The sequence below is a fragment of the Manacus candei genome, unplaced genomic scaffold, assembly GCF_025592945.1.
Source record: "Manacus candei isolate 608988 ecotype Guabito, Panama unplaced genomic scaffold, ASM2559294v1 h1tg000013l, whole genome shotgun sequence".
NCBI lineage: Eukaryota > Metazoa > Chordata > Aves > Passeriformes > Pipridae > Manacus > Manacus candei.
Window position 1 is genome coordinate 8,870,032 of NW_026138061.1, and position 19,228 is coordinate 8,889,259.

Genomic DNA, 19,228 nt, shown 5'->3' on the forward strand with positions numbered 1-19,228 from the left:
AATTTTCTTAATGATCATCTTGTTTGAGAACACATATCAGCCTGTGTCTTACACAGAGGTAACCAAGTTGTGGATTTAATTTTAATTTTTTTTTTAATTAGGGTGGTAGGAGGTTGTTTCACTGGCAGATACAATCTGTACCTTTTCCTTCTCCACAGATTATCTTCATGGCCATATGCATGGCTCTAATGTGTGTATGGTATATACATCCATTCTGATAAATGAGTAGGCTCTGCAACCCAAAATAGGGCATCTCACAATTTGAATGGCATTCTCATGGAAAACAGGGAAAAAGAAATCAACCAGATGGAAAATTTCCCATTTTGAAAATGTAGTTTATTTGGTTGATGTCACATTTTTAACTTCAGTAAAGTTTATACCAGTTAATGAGGGAGATATGTAAAAAGATAATAACACATATTTGTGTAGGGCATGTATTATTCCAGACTAGTAAGGTCAGCGGAGATTAATTGTGAAATCAGATTGCTCCATTTGAGGAGGAATATACTGCAGATGACAAGAATAAAGAAGGAGATTTTGTGAAAGTTTAACAGAGGCTGATCACGTGGCAACTTGTTGGCTCTAAAGGCTGCCCAGAAATTGAATTTGTACGGGCTAAGAGATAAGACCATGTTTCTGTAGCTTGTAAGTGCAGGTGACACACCTCTCAATTGGCAGGTCTGGGAGTCCCCAAGCTCTATAGTGAATAATGTGTGACATGAATTGCCACTAAGATATAGCAGAAAAGTGCTGAGACCACATGACGAAATCTCCTGCTGGTGCAGCTCACCCTCAAGCTAACCTTGGGGAAATGCTTTGAAATGGTAGCTGAATAACAAGGAAATCTGTTTTTGTATGTCAGTGGTGTTTCAGACAGTGACTTAGCAACATATAGAGTTGTTTCTTAGCTCGAACTTTTATATTCCACTAAGAGAGGACTACTGAGGAACACAGCATCTTCAAATGGTCAGTCATTTTTCAGCTTTATTTTTCCGAGGAGAAAGCAATTGCTATTTTTCCTTAAACCCCAGGCTCTAAAAACATCACTCTGTCGTAATGACCTAGAAAAAAATTGACTTGTTCACGTGAATTGCTGGGTCATTGTTGTCAAAGGCTCAAAAATCAGTTTCCTACAGTGTTGAGAAAAGATACTGTCAAAAGTTGAAAACAAAAGCACACTAGGAAAAGAAAACAAGAAAAGTTTCAAGGTCCTTTAGAATATTTTGCATATACCATTACATATATGTTATAATTTTCAGAATAAATATCTTAGGGCAACATCAGGCAATAAAAATACTTATGCAGTTCTTTTAAAATTAATTTTTAGAAGTGATGTTATAAATTTTGACAATTTAAACAAATGAAGACAATCCCATGAATTTAAACTGATTTAATTATATCATGAATTGCACCTGTCACATATATACTAAATATTTAGGATGCCTATAAGGAAACCTTTCCTTAGAGAGAGACATAAGATCAGATTTTTACATTTATCAAGGGTTTGTTTAAGTTGGCTCAAAGAGTATAGGAGGAGCTGAACAGAGCTGTTCACACTATCTTGCCATATTACTACCCAAAAGGCAAGCATGGTTCCTTAGGGATTTACTGTATCCTGGTTTGTTCAAGATTGGAAACCTAACAAGGAAGTAGAATATGCATCAAAAAGTCGTGAAATCCCTTGCAAAAATTGAAATAGGCAGGTAAGGATTCTACATTCCAACTTTTCCTTATTTCTCATTTTGGGAAGACTGATTTAATTTAAATTATTTGCATGGAGTTATAAGTGTGGGAAGTTGGTGCAAGAACAATTTTTAAGGAATTCATAAACCAAAGAAAATCTAAATTCCAAATTTAAAGTATTCTATGAACTATCGACTTTTTTGAAGCCAAATCAGGTTCTGACTAATATTTTTTACTCTATGTGTTACACAACAGGATTTGTTTGTACTGTGACTCTCTCCCAGTGACAAACATGTGCTTTTTGTGTTCACATGCACAATTTGTCCCCTTTTGCTTACGCAGTGGACTCTTGACAGGATAATCCTTTGATGACCAGGTTGCACTCCAGGCTTTCTCAATCCCTTCTGCCTCCAAGGGTCCACGAAAACAAATTGAGATGCTTTACACAGCCGTTATTTACGAACGCCATTGCAACTCAAGATAAGAAATAAGGAAGAGGTCAGGCAATCGTGACACTTCCCTTCATCTTCTCAAATCCTTTGTCCGCACTTTTGTTCATCTTCCCCATCTCCCCTGCCCCTGTAACATATCTCTGCTCGTTGCTTGGTAACCTCGCAGCACTGCTCTGCATGCCAGCATCAACTGCTCCCCGCTCCCCCTTCCACTTGCTCAAAACACCCAGACACATCCTAAAATCAGATGAGATTTCCTTCTCTCTGCTTCTGACAGACAAATCAAATTCAGATGAAATGTGGAAAGCTTTGTCAGAGGGTAAATTCTCAATTAAGAAAAAGAAATAGAGGAAGGTGCACATTCAGAAACAGTTGATTAACATCACAGGACTTCTATATATCAATTATTTCAGATAGCCAGTGGAAATCCAGCTACTACAAAAAAGATGAAAAAGGTTAAATGAAGAAAACAAAACAAAACAAAACAAAAAAAAAAAAAAAGAAAAAGGAGGGAAAAAAAAAGAAAAGAAAGATGGAGAGAGAGAGAGAGAGAGGGAGAAAGAAATTATTACTTGCATAACACCAGTGGCTAAAAATCCAGATGGAAATGAAGCCGTAATCACTTAGCTGTTATAAAATAAAAATAAAGCAGATCTTATCTGGAGAGGCAGCAGTCTAAAAAGATTGACTGAATGTTTTAAGCCTCAGGATGTCATTTTGCTACAGGACACAATATTTCCCCATCCTTTTTTCAAAATAAATTGGCAGCTTCTGTTGCATCTTGTGCTTGCTGTTAGTACTCAAATTATTATAGAAAGCTATAGATTAGTATATTTATTTTGAGATAGCTTTAAAAATGCATATTGAAGAGGAAAATTGCAGGATTTGGACACCAGCAGGTGGAAGTGAGATTTTAAGTCTCTGAGGAACTTGAGTATTGAAATTGAACATTTAATAGAGTGGGGTGCTTTGAGATATCAGTCAAATCCAGACTTGAGGAAAACATAGGTTTGAACTGAGCTGTGCCCTGCAGTGGGGATTTGGAGCTGGCTGAAACCAGCAGTGTCCAGCACAGGACATTGTGCCTCTTCCCACACAGGCCAGTTCTGCAGAGCCTCCCTGCCAGCACCTGGGTTTGGACACTGGAGACACTGACCTACAGGAGATCAATGCCTAAAGGCAGAGGAGGTTGAGCAAGGATGCTTTACGTAGCATTAGACACCTATATCTCTGCAGCTAAATTGTGCCTCTAGAGCTAGATCTATTTTTAGAGTAAGATTACTGAATTTTGGCACAGGTGTATACAATTCTGCACACTCTATCTAGGAATGCCTGCTGTCATTGCAGTCAGCAGAGATCTGGTAAAGGCAGACCATCTTTCAGATGGCCAGCAAGTAGAACTTATTTTAGATAAGTTGAGTTGCGGTCAGTGCCCTGTTGGCTGTGTTGGGTACAGGCTTGACTCCGTTGCACAGGTATGTGCCCTGGAATATCTCAAAAGCTTTAGGCCATCCTCCCTCACCTCCAGATATCTTACAGATTCAGAATCATAGAATGCTCTGAGTTGGAATGGATCCAGATGTGTGTGCAAAACGGTCTGGGTCTCTTGCACGCAATTTGTCCCCGTTGTCAACTCCATGGAGATACCTTGAATGATCCACAGGGTTCTAGATAGTACCATATATGTGCTTGTAAACCCAGATTGTCTTGATGTCTAATGGGAGCTCAGACATCTAGCACAAATGCAGGCATTGTATACAGAAGCCCAAGTTCAGATGAATCAATCTGGAGAAGAATGACACTCAGTCTGTTTCTTAGGGACTTCTTCCTCAGAACCTGCTTTCTGTGAATTGCATTTGTACAATGAAATTGTAGGGACACTTGAAATCTTAGACTTAGAGAGTAAGAAGACACACTGCACACTTCTGGGGCACAAATTTGTTAGAATTCAGTAGTAATTTAGTAGTAAATGAAGAGCAGCATAATTGATGTCCCAGTAATGACAACGAAATCTCTGTAGTGGGACAGATCTGTGTGTGTGTGTATGTATATTTTATATATATATGTATATGCAAACACTCACATATACACACACCATTTACATTCTTTGAAGTGCAAACCAAAAGCAAGACCTATATTCCTCTTACATTCAACAGATCTTACAGTTTGCTCCCAGCACTTCCATGCTCAGCCACCTCAAAAGAAGACGATGAGAGCTCTTGGGGATTGTCAGTGAGTGAAAGACCAATTTATTTAAACTTCCTTCCTTGGTCAGTAAGGAGTGTTTCTTTCTTGCCCTCATAATTTCCTTATACTTCACAAATTGGTTTTAGAATAATTTATCCTTTTTTTACCTCCACTGCCCTCCTTCTTCCTTTATTTTGTGAAAAAACACACACATGGAAACACAAAAGGTGGACTGATTTTTATTTTTCATAAAATAAGGAAAAAAAAACAACCAAGGGAGAGGGGAAAGCAAAAGGACGAACAACATGCTTTTTGTAGTTTTTTGATTAAAAACATTGACAGCAGCTTCACCTGAGGAAAGTTGTATTTTACAGAGCACCTGTCTAAACACCATATGTTTAGAGGCTTTCCTTCTAAGATTCTGTATTCTTCTAAAAAAGATGCTTTGATTGTTTCAAACTGTTGCTATAACTCATGACACTAATTCTAGCTGGCACCATGTGAATGTCATAAAAGGTGAGGAGGGATAAAAATATGCAAGATTGTAAAAACAATTCCCTTTCCTTCAAAGAAATTGATAGATTCATACCTCATCAGTTATTCTTCTCTGGGATTTTTGGCCTGAGTAGAAAAGATCTCCTTTTAGGAACATATGGGTGAGTCAAACTGCAATAGGAAGAAAGCCCGTCTCAGTAATTTAGTTTCAATTGCTCATTTACATCAATAAAAAAAATACTGTAAACAATGCAGAGTTGTTTTTTTAGCAATGCACCAGAATAGCTGTAGATGTCTGCATGAATATACAATGGGATCTGTCTGACATATCTCATTTATGCTTTTATTATTTTGCAAGGAACAGTGCAAGTTTTATTAGATTCTTTTGCATTAACTTAATGGGGAAAAACAAAATCCCAACATCTTCCTTCCCCAACAAAATCTGATGTGTAAGGATAAAGTCACTCTGACTGCAGACTGCAGTGGGATAAGAATAAATTGCAGCACATATTACTCTCCCAAGTTTCCTGCCATATTTAACAAGTTCCATACTGACAAAAGCAAACATTAATATGGGCTGACAAGCTGATGGGAAAAAAATCGTACAGCCACAAATGACATCATGGGTATCTCTGTTCCCTGAAACTCTGATAAAATTTTTCATCTGAAGTCTTTTCCTATTATCTGTGTAACAAAATGGATTCTACTCACCAAACTAATTCTACAATAAAATCCTGAACAATGAAATCAAATATTTCTCTTCTTGTAAATCCAGTTTACTTGGCTGAAAAATGGAAGCAAAAAGTAAACTTGTGATATTTCTTGGAAGATATTTTAAAACTAAGTAGAAGTTAATTGCTTTATTCTATATGTCACGAGAATGGCATAAAATTATGCTTTTAAAGACAAGACTTGTTGCTTCTAAACTCTAAGCAGACATAAAAAATGGCTGTACTGCTTTAAAAACTACCTATTTAGTCCTCTGTTGTGTTTTAAACCACAGCTGAAAGTGAATGCATAGAAGTATGAGCAGAGCAAGCAATTGTGATGCCTCTATTTAGCCTATACGCCAATCCCTAATAGATATTTTTTTTTAACCCATGTCCTATGGATATTCCATACTATGGGGTGACATGCTCAGTATATAATGCCAGGGAAAGAAGGAAATGGGGATGACACATTTGGAGTTAGTGTTTGTCTTCTCAAATTCCCATTACACGTGATAGGGTCTGGCTTTCCTGGAGATGATCGAACACCTGTCTACCCATGGGAAGTGGTGAATTGATTCCTTGTTTTGCTTTGCTTGTGAATGTGGCTTTTGCTTTACCTTTCAACCTGTCTTTGTCTCAATCCATGAGTTCTCTCACTTTTACCTTTCTGGTTCTCTCCTCCACCTCAATGCAGGGGAGGAGTGACTGGCTGGGGGATGTCTTGCTGTTGGCTGGGGTTAAACCACAACAACCACTCAAGACTCTGCCAGACATGGTGTGTCCTCCTGTGTGAGACAATTCGTGATCGTGGTGGAAATTTCACAGGCCAGGCTGCTGGCTGGCTCCTGTCTAAATAACCTCTGTGGTCACAGGAGTAAGGGTAGCCTATTAAAACACATTTTTAGGGCTTGGAGGATATTTTTACTGTTGTTGGGGATATATCCAACTGATAACCCCACCATGGGATAGCCTGTCATGTCTTCTCCTCATGCAAATTTACTTAGCCAGTTTTCCCTGTTTGAGAGGTAGTACTAAAAGATCAATAAAACTGGTCTGAAAATTTTCCAATCATCCTTGAATCTGTAAGAGCTCGTGATTCCCAGATGCACTCAGATTAAGGATGTGCCAGCTGCATCCAAATTCCTAGCAGTCATGTCTCTATAATAAATAAGCATAGTCTTTTTTATTTTTTCCCTGTGAAGGAAGAGACTAATAAGGTAAGAAATTGCATGTTATCTCCCTTGTCCATTATTATTTTCTTTTTTTTTTTTTTACTTTCTTGAATTCACATGCTGAATTTTATACATTTTCAACTTTAATCCAGGCTGTAAATTTAAGATTATATCTTTCAAGCATTCACTGTGGTCTTTTGAAGTAGAAAAAACCCAGATACTGCTCCATGTTTTTTAAATAACTTATCTCAGCATATTCATATTTCCTTAATAATATCTTCTTCAGTGAATAAAAGAACTATTAAAGTGAGTTTGCTATAACTGAATGTTACTTTAATTTGTATTTTTCCTCCTTCTGCAAGGTGTACCCCATAGTTCCTCTATGATTGCCTCTTTATCTATCTGCATGAAAGAAAATAATGGAAAAACAGAAGCCATAAAGAATTTTTAAGTCTAAGATACCAAATTTGCTGTACAAAAAGGTACGTTTCATAGATGCAAAAAGATACATTAGAGCACAATAGAATCACAGTCATTTATGATATGCTACCACTGGGTTGAATTCACAGTGGCAGGGTACTGATTTTTAGTATAATTCTTGAAGCAAAAATAAGTAAAAGAGAACTTCTACCCATTTATTAGAAAAAAATAACATAATAACAATAAAGTTAGACCTCCGTCTAGTAAATAAAAGTAGCTATCCTGGAAAGTTATTTCTGTGTTTAGGTGCAAACATTAGTTCTGATTCCTGAGTCCCTTTCCCACAGCCACCACCATTGCATTGTGATAAACGCCATTCATCACAAAGTCATTCTTCCCTTCTCTTCATCAAAAGCCAATTTTGAGCTTTTCTAGGTAATGCAGCTGTTACATTGTACACTGTGATCACCCTTAGGGAAGGCAGCGTTTGCCAACTGCTGTCACAAGACAGTAGTTAAAATATTTTCCTATATTTGGAAGAGGAAATTGGGTATTTCTAATAAAGTAGAGGTAATGCAGGCTTTCTGGTGTGACTGCTGCATTGACAGGAGGATTCTAAAAATGGGCTTTATGTCCAGTTGTGTTCAATACCTTAATCAAAGACATAGACAGTGGGACTGAGCTCACCCTCAGCAAGTTTGCTGATGACACCAAGCTGTGTGGTGGTCAACAAGCTGGAAGGAAAGGATGCCATCCAGAGGGACCTGGACAGGCTTGAGAAGAGTGCCCAAGGGAACCTCACGAGTAAGGTCCTGTACCTGGGTCAGGGCAACATCTGGTATGAAATATAGGCTGGGTAATGAAGGGATTGACAGTTGCCCTGCTGAGAAGGACTTCAGAGTATGAGTGGATGAAAGGCTGGACATGAAAGGCATGGAAAAGTGCACCTGCAGCCCAGAAGCCAACCCTATCCTGGGCTACATCAAAGGAGGTGTGGGCAGCAGGTCGAGGGAGGTGATTCTGTCCCTCTGCTCCACTCTCATGAGACACCAGCTGGAGTGCTGCATCCAGCTCTGGATTCCTCAGCATAAGAAAGACATGCACCTGTTGGAGCAAGTCCAGGGCAAGTCCACAAAAATTATCAGAGGGCTGGAGTATCTCTGCTCTGAAAACAGACTGAGTGAGTTGGGGAGAAGAGAAGATTCCAGGGAGAGCTCCATGTGGCCTTTCAATACTGAAAAGGGGGATATAAGAAAGATGGGGACAACCTTTTTAACAGGGCCTGTTGTGAAAGGACAAGGGGTAACAGTTTTAAACTAAGAGAAGGTAGATTCAGACTAGATATAAGGAAGACATTTTTTTACAATGCCCATGGTAAGACACTGGTACAGGTTGCCCAGAGAGGTGGGCCTCATCCCTGGAAACATTCAAAGTCAGGCTAGAAAAGACTCTGAAAACCTGATCTACTTGCAAATGTCCCTGCTCATTGCAGTGGGGTTTGACTAGATGACCTTTAACATTCATTTCCAACCCAAACCATACTGTGATTTTATCTGCATAATTAAAACCTCACCTGACATTAGTCAGCAGAACTACATTGCCTCTGGAACATAACAGACATTGGATATAAGAACTTGACTCTCATAATTTTTTTTTTTTTTTTTAATTTCTTTTAATTAGACTTTTTTCATCTTTCAACTTCTCTTTTCTTCCCACATACATATGCTTCCCCTACGTGAAAAAAACCTCAACCATCACACATTCTAGCCATATTTCCAGTATTCAGCTGGTTTCAAAGTTAAGCAAAACATGTTCAGCCAGCCTTGTTGCCAGACACTACTCCCCTCCTCCTCGCCAAAGTAATGACTTTCTATTTCAGCAACTCATTCCTAACTACAAAACCAGATGGATTGCTCTCTACTACGAGTGCACATATTCTTGATCAGAAAGTAGCAATCATTGAATACATCATGTACAGTGACACCAGGGAGGGAATTGTTCTTCATTCTGCCCAGTGAAGCATGTTGAAACACCTGTTTCCTATCCTGGAAATGGTTGTGATTACTGCCAAAGAAGTTAGTGCTGAAACAGCACCATTAAGCCAAGTTATTCTGCTTGGCCACCAGTTGAAAAAGAAAACTTCCAAGGCAATTCCAAACCTCAGCTGGTCCCAAGGATGTTACACCTTTCCCTGGCTATACAGAACTTTTCTTATCAATGAAAAAGTCTGCTCTTTGAGGAAAAGGAAAGCAGAAAGGGAAACTTTCTAGTTTATCAAAACTTTCTGTTATAGCAAAAAGTATCCTTTGCTGGGTAAGGTTCACAGAAAGTACCAGAAGTGAATCTGAGAACTGATGTATTTAAAGTGAATAATGTGAGCCCCATTCCTTTCAGGTGGAAGGAACCTGAGCCACAGTCACAAAAGGATTCAGAAAGCTTTGTTAATGCAGGCTTGTGCATCTTGTGTTTTGTTGCATATATTAACTAACTGTCCATTATTTAGCTCAAATGCACATGTGTATTTCATCAGATAAGTTCTACTCCCCACACTGACTGAATGAGAAACACATTGTATGTAGAGTGCATAAAAAACTCACACTGAACATTTACTGTTGAGATGAGATCATTACTTCTGCCACTTTATGTGCTTTCTCATGAATGGCTGAAAAGGAAAGATTGGTGATACTTGGCCTTGCAGAATTTCACTAGCTCTAGCACTGACATTAAAACTGTGCAATAAAACTAACTTTTTGGTCTGTTGATTTAAGGTGGAATATAAAAGGAAACAAAAAAATCAATTGATTTAAAATTATACAATTCAACTTTTCCTGTGGAAAATTGGACTCCTTTGCAGTGGATTGAAATTTATACCATAAACCAAATCAATTTGTTTTTCCTTTGCTTTTAATAAAATTTAACTTGTTTGTAGTCAAATATTTTTATTATTTCAAAGCTAATGTACTACTAAATTTGCAATTTTGTGTTGAATCAATTAAATCAGTTTTATTTAAAAAAAGTCTAAAACCTAGTTAACCTTAGGTTTTCAATACATTGTTTTTTCATGACATTAGTATATACAAATGGAGTAAATCAATGAAGTACTTTCGCTGTCTAGAGAACACATTCTGCCTTAAAAAGTTGTCTCTGGGCTTTCATACATAGGGTTGTTTATTTTTATACTGAAAATAGCTACTTCTGATCTGAGTTCTGTGGACAATGATAATTTGGGATCCCAGGCTTCAATTACTACAGGCAGGTGCTGGTGTTGCACCGCACTTTATATAGTGGGGACCACTATATAAAGGCATAATTTAGTTGTTTAGAAATATCAGTTGCACAACTGGGCCTACTTAGAACTTTTCTGATGAATTATCAAAATGTTTTGATAATATTTATGGTATTGTAAGAGAATAAAACATAGCTGTCACAAGCAACTGCAAGAAACTCGAAACAAAAAGATAGAGTATCAGGAAACATTTTTTTTGCGTCTGAAATCAATAAATTAGTGACTCCTCTACTAGAAACAATGTGTGTGTCTTGTCAAAGAAAACAGTATGTCAGAATTAATCATAGCCTGATTGTGATTATCTTAAACTTTTGACTATTTCTCATCATGTGATTGTTTCTTGACTATTGCTCAAATCTTCCCTGGAGAGCTCACAGCATAAATAGGTCAAAATAGAAGTATCTTCCACTCATTTTGCAAATTGCACTTTGATGAGAAACTGAAATCCCATATGCCTTACTTTGTGTGAGGCAACAAATGCATAGTTAGTTTAAAGAATGTTGAAACTATTCCTTAATCACAGGTCAAAATTACATAAATCTAAAAGCAATGTGCCAAATGACATTGGTATGGCGTGTAACTTTGATTTAACTGTGTTGATTGCACTGATAGAGTAAAGCAAAGGTAACAAAGGGAAATCAAGAAATCCCTAAAATCTCCTAACTAGTAAACTCACAGGAAGTAAATAAGAAACAAAGTAGTAAAACAGAGAGTTTCACCACATCTCACTAGGAACTCAACTGTTAGAAGTATCACTTCATATGAAGAGTTCATGAGAAAATTTTTTTACAAATCCATTCAAAATGTGTGTGGATGTGGCACCTGGGTACATGGCTTAGTGGTGAATGGGATGGTGCTGAGATAACAGTTGGATTCAATTGTCTTAGAGATCTTTTCCAACCTAAATGATTCTATGATTCATAGTACATCTAGTCTGTATATCAGGGCTTAGTTCCCAGCTATGAAACCTGTTGTCTTGAGCAATGATCTTGGAAGAAATGTGATGGAAAAGCTGTTGCTTAAAATATTTTGGGAGGAGACTGGGCAGATCTTGAGGAATACATATTGTGAAAAGCAATGATTCCTTTAAAGGGAGACAGACTAACTGACTAACTGATCAACAAGGTCTCTCTCCCATCTCTATCTTATCTTATTATAATTATAATAATATAATATATTCTTCTCTTGTTATAATTATAGCTTTCTTTCCATTTTGATCCCTCTTTCTCCTTTTCTTTGATAGATATTTGAAGTATATAAATATGTAGATTCATAGTGGACACAGGAAATAAATCCCACAGTCAGACAGAGGAAAATGCTCCTACTTTACTACTATGCTTTTATTACTATGCTTTGTAAACAGCTGAGACACAGAAAGGTAAAGATATCTCAGCTTGCAAGGTTGCAAGGGGATGAAATCATAAGGAACTTCCCTTTTTTTTTTATTAAATCCTTTGCGACAGTTTTTTCAAAATGGAGACTGTAAGCGAGAAAAAAAGAGACATCATGGGAAATACAACAGTGTTCAGTGGCCAAACTCTTCTTCCTTGACCACTCCCTAAATCATCATGTCTAATACAAAGTCATCCATCAGCAAGCATGGAAGTGTGGTGGGTGCTTTGCTACCAGGAATAAGATGAGAAATGAACTGGACTGGCTGAAATTTGCAACTGCCAATTGTATGGGCATTTCTGATTTATGCTTTTGTCGCTCATGAGGCAGAGTTGTGAAGAGCCAGGCTCAGCATGTCAATCGAGCAGGTCCTTGTTATCAGCTGTTGACAGTCAATGGTCATTGATGTAGGAGTTCTCAGAAATGCTGAGCATGGTATTGACCAGCCACTTCTGCTGATGAACTGACCTTCGCCTTAAGTGTCAGCCAGTTCAATAGTCAAAATGAGCCTGGGTCCACCAAGTCTCTTATTAAAATAGAACAATTGTCTGATTAATTTTTTTTCAAACTGTGAAAGACTGTCAGTGCATAGGAAACTGAAGACTTTGTTATAATGATTGCAGAGTCCCAGAAGAGAAGGGGTTAATGTGTGTGTCTCAAACAATGATAGCTGTATGGCTGTGGAGTCAACCAAGGATTGTTGGTAATAATAGACAAGAATTGTTGGTAATAAACAAGGGTTGTTGGTAGCAACATGCTGTGGGAAAGACCAAAGTGCGGCTGGAGAAGGGGCCATGCAGAGGTAGGGCAGCACTTTTCCATGACAAACATCCTTGTTGTACTTCCTGAAGATAAGAAGAATATAGTCAGAATAAGCCCAGGAATGAGGCTGAAAAGTGGGCATGGACTGTAGGGGTGGATCAAGACATCCCAAAGTCCCACAAGCCCTCCAACCCATTTCCAGAAAGTCTGAAAGAACAGATTGTGAATGATTTGCATAGGAAGCAGGAAATTCTTCAGGACAGGGAAAACCCATCTATAAAAACGCACCTCCTCCAAGCCCATGGGTGTATCCCAGGATCCTGGACATCCCATTGGCTGAACTGATGCTGGAACCAGGACTGCTGATCTCTTTTTCTCTCTCTCTTTTATTCCTTCCTTCCTTCCCTCCCTCCCTCCCTCCCCTCCTTCCTTCCTTCCTTCCTTCCTTCCTTCCTTCCTTCCTTCCTTCCTTCCTTCCTTCCTTCCTTCCTTCCTTCCTTCCTTCCTTCCTTCCTTCCTTCCTTCCTTCCTTCCTTCCTTCCTTCCTTCCTTCCTTCCTTCCTTCCTTCCTTCCTTCCTTCCTTCCTTCCTTCCTTCTTTCCTTCTTTCCTTCTGTCCTCTCTTTTCATGTTATTCAAAACCCAGTGCTATGTGCTTCTATAGTAGGTCAGGGGCTAACATACCAAATTCTGTGCCAAGTAATTTACCAATAAAACTTTGTGAGTTTTTGTGGACCTTCTGGCTTTTGTCAATCCTTTCGACCATGAGCATTTACAAATACTGGATGCTCCCTTCCCCTTAAGGGTGGGACATCAAAATGGTGAAGTAGAAGCAAGTTCAAATCAGTGACAATTTTTACAGTGACAATTTTTACTGGGTCCTCTACTATTTCAGAAGTAGATTGGTGAGAAGGTGTTCATGGAAAAAAAAATGAGGCCAAAAATCTGAATGTCTCAAGAGGAAGAAGGAATGAAGTTACTGCTGGATTGATTTGAATCTGGAACACTGAATAAGAAAAGTAAAAAAAACACCACCTCTGGGAATGACTTTAGGCAGCTAAGTCAGAACATACTGACAGTGGGGTCAATTTACATCATCTTTAATTGGCTATTGAGAATCTGTGGTGCAGAGTGGGTTTCACTGTCCTGAAAAGATTTGAAATGCAAATATTACCTGGAATTAATGATTGTTATTTGATATCTCTCATTACAGACATCTCAAAGCATGCTTCTCAATTGTTTGCTTCAAGATTGATTTTTTTAAATAAAGACTGAAACTTCTAATAGTAAATACTCCTTTTTGGTCTCACAATGCATATTTAGACCATTATGCATATCTTAAAGAATTGCAAGGCATCTGGACATGATAATACAGGGCCAGAACTGCTACAGACAAGTAGGAATTTTGTTTTGTCATGGCTATTGGCTCTCACCAAATACATGGGATACTAAAACAGACCATCTTTCCCAGTGACCAGGGAAGGCCATAGATGCTATATCATCTCAAAATCACCACCATGTAAATAAATCTTTGATTAATACTGTTTAGATCTTAATAGTTTATTATTACAGATTATAAGACTTCTTATGCATTTATCATCACTACAAAAGAGCCAAAATGAGAGCTCAGCCTGTGTTTGCAATACAACTAGGTTCCTGCTATGATTCTCCTGGATCTGTGCCACTCACTGGAGCTTCTCATACCATTGGAGGCCCATGATAATTTAGAAAGAGTCTTGAAAGTAGGTGAAAACTATCATTATTTTTCCAAACACACATGCATATACATTCCTGCAGTTAGCATAAATGTCACTGCCGGCTGGTAGATGAAACTGGGAGATGACCCTTGATGGCTGTTACAGTGTAATTAAAGTGCTTGTAATTATGACAGTAAAATTAAGGTTTTTTTAAAGCAATAACATTTTGATTATGAACATGCTAAGTATTTTATTTATGTGTCATTATCCCTGACCTGTAACTATCAAGCTGTAGGAGAATTTCAGATACTTTTCATTTGAAAAATTGGAGACTCAGTGCCATACAGTTGATTCATAGCTCTTCCAATCCTGAGTATTTTGTTGTGGAGGAATGTTTGTTGTTGCTTCTATACAAAGTACGTACATCTGCAACTCCTCGGAATCACTAAAGTACTTTATGACATTGGATGAGTTTTTCAGACAGTAAAATTTTCTATTTAGTTGTTTCACCTGCAATCAATTGAACTTTAGTCACTACAGTTTAGAGGGGAGGATCACAGAAATATATAATTATATCCTTGTTTGAAGGGACTCACAAGGGTCATTGAGTACAACTCCCTTCTCCTCACAGGACCACCTAAAGCAAAACCATAGGACTAAAAGCATTGTCCAGACACTCCTTTGACTGTGACAGGCTTGGTGCCATGACCACTTTCCCGGGGAGCCAGTGACTGACCACCCTCTCAATGAAGAACCTTTTCCCAATGTCCAGTCTGAACTTCCCCTGAGGTAGCTTCAGTCCTTTTCCTCATATCCTATTTCCCTTCCCCTCCCCTCCCTCTCCCTCTCCCTCTCCCTCTCCCTCTCCCTCTCCCTCTCCCTCTCCCTCTCCCTCTCCCTCTCCCTCTCCCTCTCCCTCTCCTCACAAACAAAGTGACCTTGGCCACTCTGGAATTTTTGCCCTTGAGGCCTTTCACCACAGTGATTGTCCTCCTCTGGATGTATTTTAGTAGTTTGATGTCCTTCTCATGTTGAGGTGCCCAAAACTGCAGAGTTCTCAAGGTGGGGCTGTACCCATGCTGGATGATTCAAGTCACCTTGCAATAGCCCTGTAGGGTTTAACTCTACCGCCCAAACAGAAGTGTTGGTGGGAATCCTAACATGGGCATGACACCCTCATAGCAGATGGGATATGAAACCTGCAGGATACCAGTGTCCTTCCAGGGAAATGGGAGGGATACTTGAGTGCAGTGCCTGGGTTGTAGCACTGATCTCCTAAGAAGCACCCAGACAGAGCACATCAAAAGAATATGCATCCTAGCATATGTAACACAGCAAACAACTGAGGTCAGCCCTTCCTGGTGAAATGCAATTATTCAACTCTCCCAAATATGGTGAAAATAATGTGTTTGATTTTCAGTGGGAAAAAAAGGTACCTGTTCCATCTCTTCCAGCTTTCCTGGTGTATGAACTTACCTGCTATTTTTTTCTTGAGCTGCTCTCAGACCATGTATCCTGTGGAGATGTGCAGACAGGTGGATTTCCAAAAACAGGGTGCCATGTTAGTCAGGGCTCAAATCCAAGGCAAACTGTGTTTTTGCTTGCAACCGATGGTTTAAAATTGCCAAAATAAGATCTCAGAAAACTGTGCATTTGAGGAATTCTTTCAAGGTTTATTTGCACTAACTACTGACACATGAATGCAGAGTATATTCCACTTGCTAAAACTGACACAATTTCTTTTATTCTCAAAAAGGAATACAGTTGTAATTAGAAATCAGAATTCCTCATTCTAACCGACTAAGGCTTGCAAATAAGTAACATTAAATTTACCAGACCACAAACCATTGTGACTGGTGCATCTATGCAAGATGTGTAATTATTAAGGCCTAGCTTATCAAGCACATGTGGAAATTGTCTGAATTGCTTGATTTGGTAAAAAATTACATGCTACATTTAATCAGCACTCCTTTAAGGAACAAATGTCATTAAACACCACTTAATTAGCTGTTCCTACATCCCCACTGTGTGAAAAATTGTATCCTTGATGACTACAAAACATTTTTAAGGTCAAATGTAGTGAATAAAAATATCATTGAATGCCCTCTGGTAACAGTCTACATAAAAGTGCAGCTCATTTGCATTAATTGCAAAGATTAGTTCTGTATCATAGTTAATCAGAATCTGATGTCTGTACTGTACAGATGGAGAAGACCTTCTATGGTTAAGCTTATATTTCTCTCTTTTTTTTTTTTTTTTAGTTGTTTATAAGTCTGTTAATTTGTCATGGTGGATAGACACGAAAATACCTTCTTGCTCTATTAATTTTGGATCCCTGCTTTCTAACACCAGTGTACCATGTTGAGAGAGAGGAGAAATGGACAGTAAAAACATAGGAATTTACAATTTTGAAAAAATAATGGTCATTTTTATCTCTCTTTTTTTTTCCTCTCTGTAACTAACATGATTTATCCCTCTGGTTATGTATGAGATCAGATATCCATCTTGCTCTTTATCATTTACTCACTAAAATCTTTCCTGCCTATTTACCCCCTCCTTGCCTCTCTCTGCCACTATTTAAAGTGCAGTGCTATGTGCCTGAGACTCCAGCCTGCTTATTTCACCAAAATCTCTGAGTGTTATTTCTTTTTAGGAGAAGTGCGATGAGCCAGATTTTTGGCAAGCTCCAGTGAAACAGTCAAATAATCTCAATTACTAATATCATCCCCTGATGTATAAAACAAAAGAGAGAAGAAAAAGATGAGCTATAAGAATCAGATTTTATTTTTAGATAGGGTGCCATGGCAGGTGCTGTGCTTTGTGACAAAGATTTCATCTGCTTTCTAAGCAAACTGTGGGAGGGATGTCAGCAGGATCCCTGGAAAAAACAGCAGCATAGACCCTAGCAGACTTGCAGACAGTCAGGTTTCCTTAGCTAGTAAGAATGAGTTCAGCATTACCTGAAAAATGTACTGATCCGAGGTTTTACTGTGACATTTGGTTTCACAGGATGCACATACAAGACCATTTTTCTTCTGGATATATTCCTAGAGACATAACCACCAGGACAGTGAGCTTGCCAGGGATATTTAATGGAAGAGTTCTCCCTCATGGCAGATGTTCAGTGGTTTTATTTTTCTCTTGAGCTAGGACTGGATAATAATGTGGGAAGAATTATTTTATTCCACTTTATTGCCTCCTGTATTTCAGGATTCTACGGGAAATTTCCTAAACTTTGGTATAAAACCAAAGGCAACCTGCCAAAAAAACCCACACCCTGCAGTCTTACTTACACTTTATAACACCCTTAGGGTGTGGGGTATTTGAGGTTACATTGGTATGTAAGACTCTAGTAACTGGAGCAGGGGTTGTACCAATCTGGATCAAGATCAGGAAAGCTCATGACACAGCAGTTTTCCTCAGAGGGTTCTTTCTCTTCTCTTTCCGTCTCTTCCTCTACCCAATCAAGGAAATGAACTTTGTTTTACTTCTATTTAATTGACTGAAAATGTTTACTATTGAATAAATATCTGAGGAGATCATGTGAAGAGACTGTTTCTTATTTTCAGGGTATGCTTGGGTCTTTTCTTTAAAGTTGTGACATCAGAGTGATACTCTGTATCTGGGAGAATGTACTGAGAGTTTTGCCATGGAATCTTCAAAAAATGGTTTTGTGTCACAGTTTCCTTTTTTTCCTGTTGTAGCTTTTCACAGTTTCTTCAGTTTTCAGCAAAGTTAAAGGATACAGGTGAGGTAATCAGAATACTCAGTTTTAAAGCCCTTGAACCACTGGAACAGGCTTCCTAGAGATTGGTTGATGCCTGAAGCCCATTAGTGTTTAAGAGATATTTAGACAATCCCCTTAATAATGTGTTTTAACTTGGTCATGATGATGCCCTGAACTGGTCAGGCAGTTGGATTGGATGGTCATTGTAGGTCCCTTCCAACTGAAATAGCCCATTGTATTCTATTCTATTGCATTCCATTCTGTTCCATTCTAATGTGTGAATTGAATTACAATCTTGGGAATAATAATAATAAAAAAAAAAAAGGAGCAGCTATCAAAAAAATCCCCCAAAACCCAATTAACCAAACAAAACCCTCCAAAAAAGCCAAACCAAAAATCTCTACATATTTCGTTGTAAATTCAAAAGTTAGGATTAAAGAAACCACAACAAACCCCACATTAACAATTTTTTTATTTTTAAAATTAAGTAGCTCCCAGTGGAAACAAGTTTCTTTTTTCAGTTACATTCCTATTTTCTTATAACTGCATAACCTTCTTACAACTAGGTAACACAAAAATAAACTCCTTTCTTTTCAAAGGTAGAACAATGTTTAGTGCTCGTAGTTCTGTTGAGAGTTAAAAAGTAATGTTCTCTTTAGATCTAGAAGTAAAATCTTATGCCTACTCTGATAAAAAATAAAGGCATTCCTGAAGTGGAGATGTAGGGGTTGAAGGGTGGGAGAAGAATACTGTCAGAACATTATTTATATAGAGATGTTACATTAGAATAAATATTATAAATATACATATTTTTTAACAAAGTTGAAAGATAGTTTAAGGAAACACAAAACATTAATAAGTATATGAAGAGAGGCCACAGATTCCTTTTCTTTGACAATGGGAAAGTGTCCCAGGCATATTTTTGCCAAGCAGGCAAGTTGATCCCAAATGTTCTTCATTTTCATACAGGGCAAAGGTCTAGCCCCTGAGTCCTTGTTATCTGTTGAGCTCTTCTGAAGTTAGCAAACTTCTTTAAGCAGGTCCTTGGTTCCACTCTGCTAAAATTCCCCAAAGACTGTAACAGGGGTGTTTCTAACTAATCTCTGAAAAATAACTAAGTTATTGAAGTTAAATCTTAACAGATTTCTCTTTCCATAGCAAAAGTGCTTCAAACTGTCCCCTTTGTCTCATAATGATGAACCTTTGAATATAATGAAATAATACCTAAGATCCAAATATTTTGAGG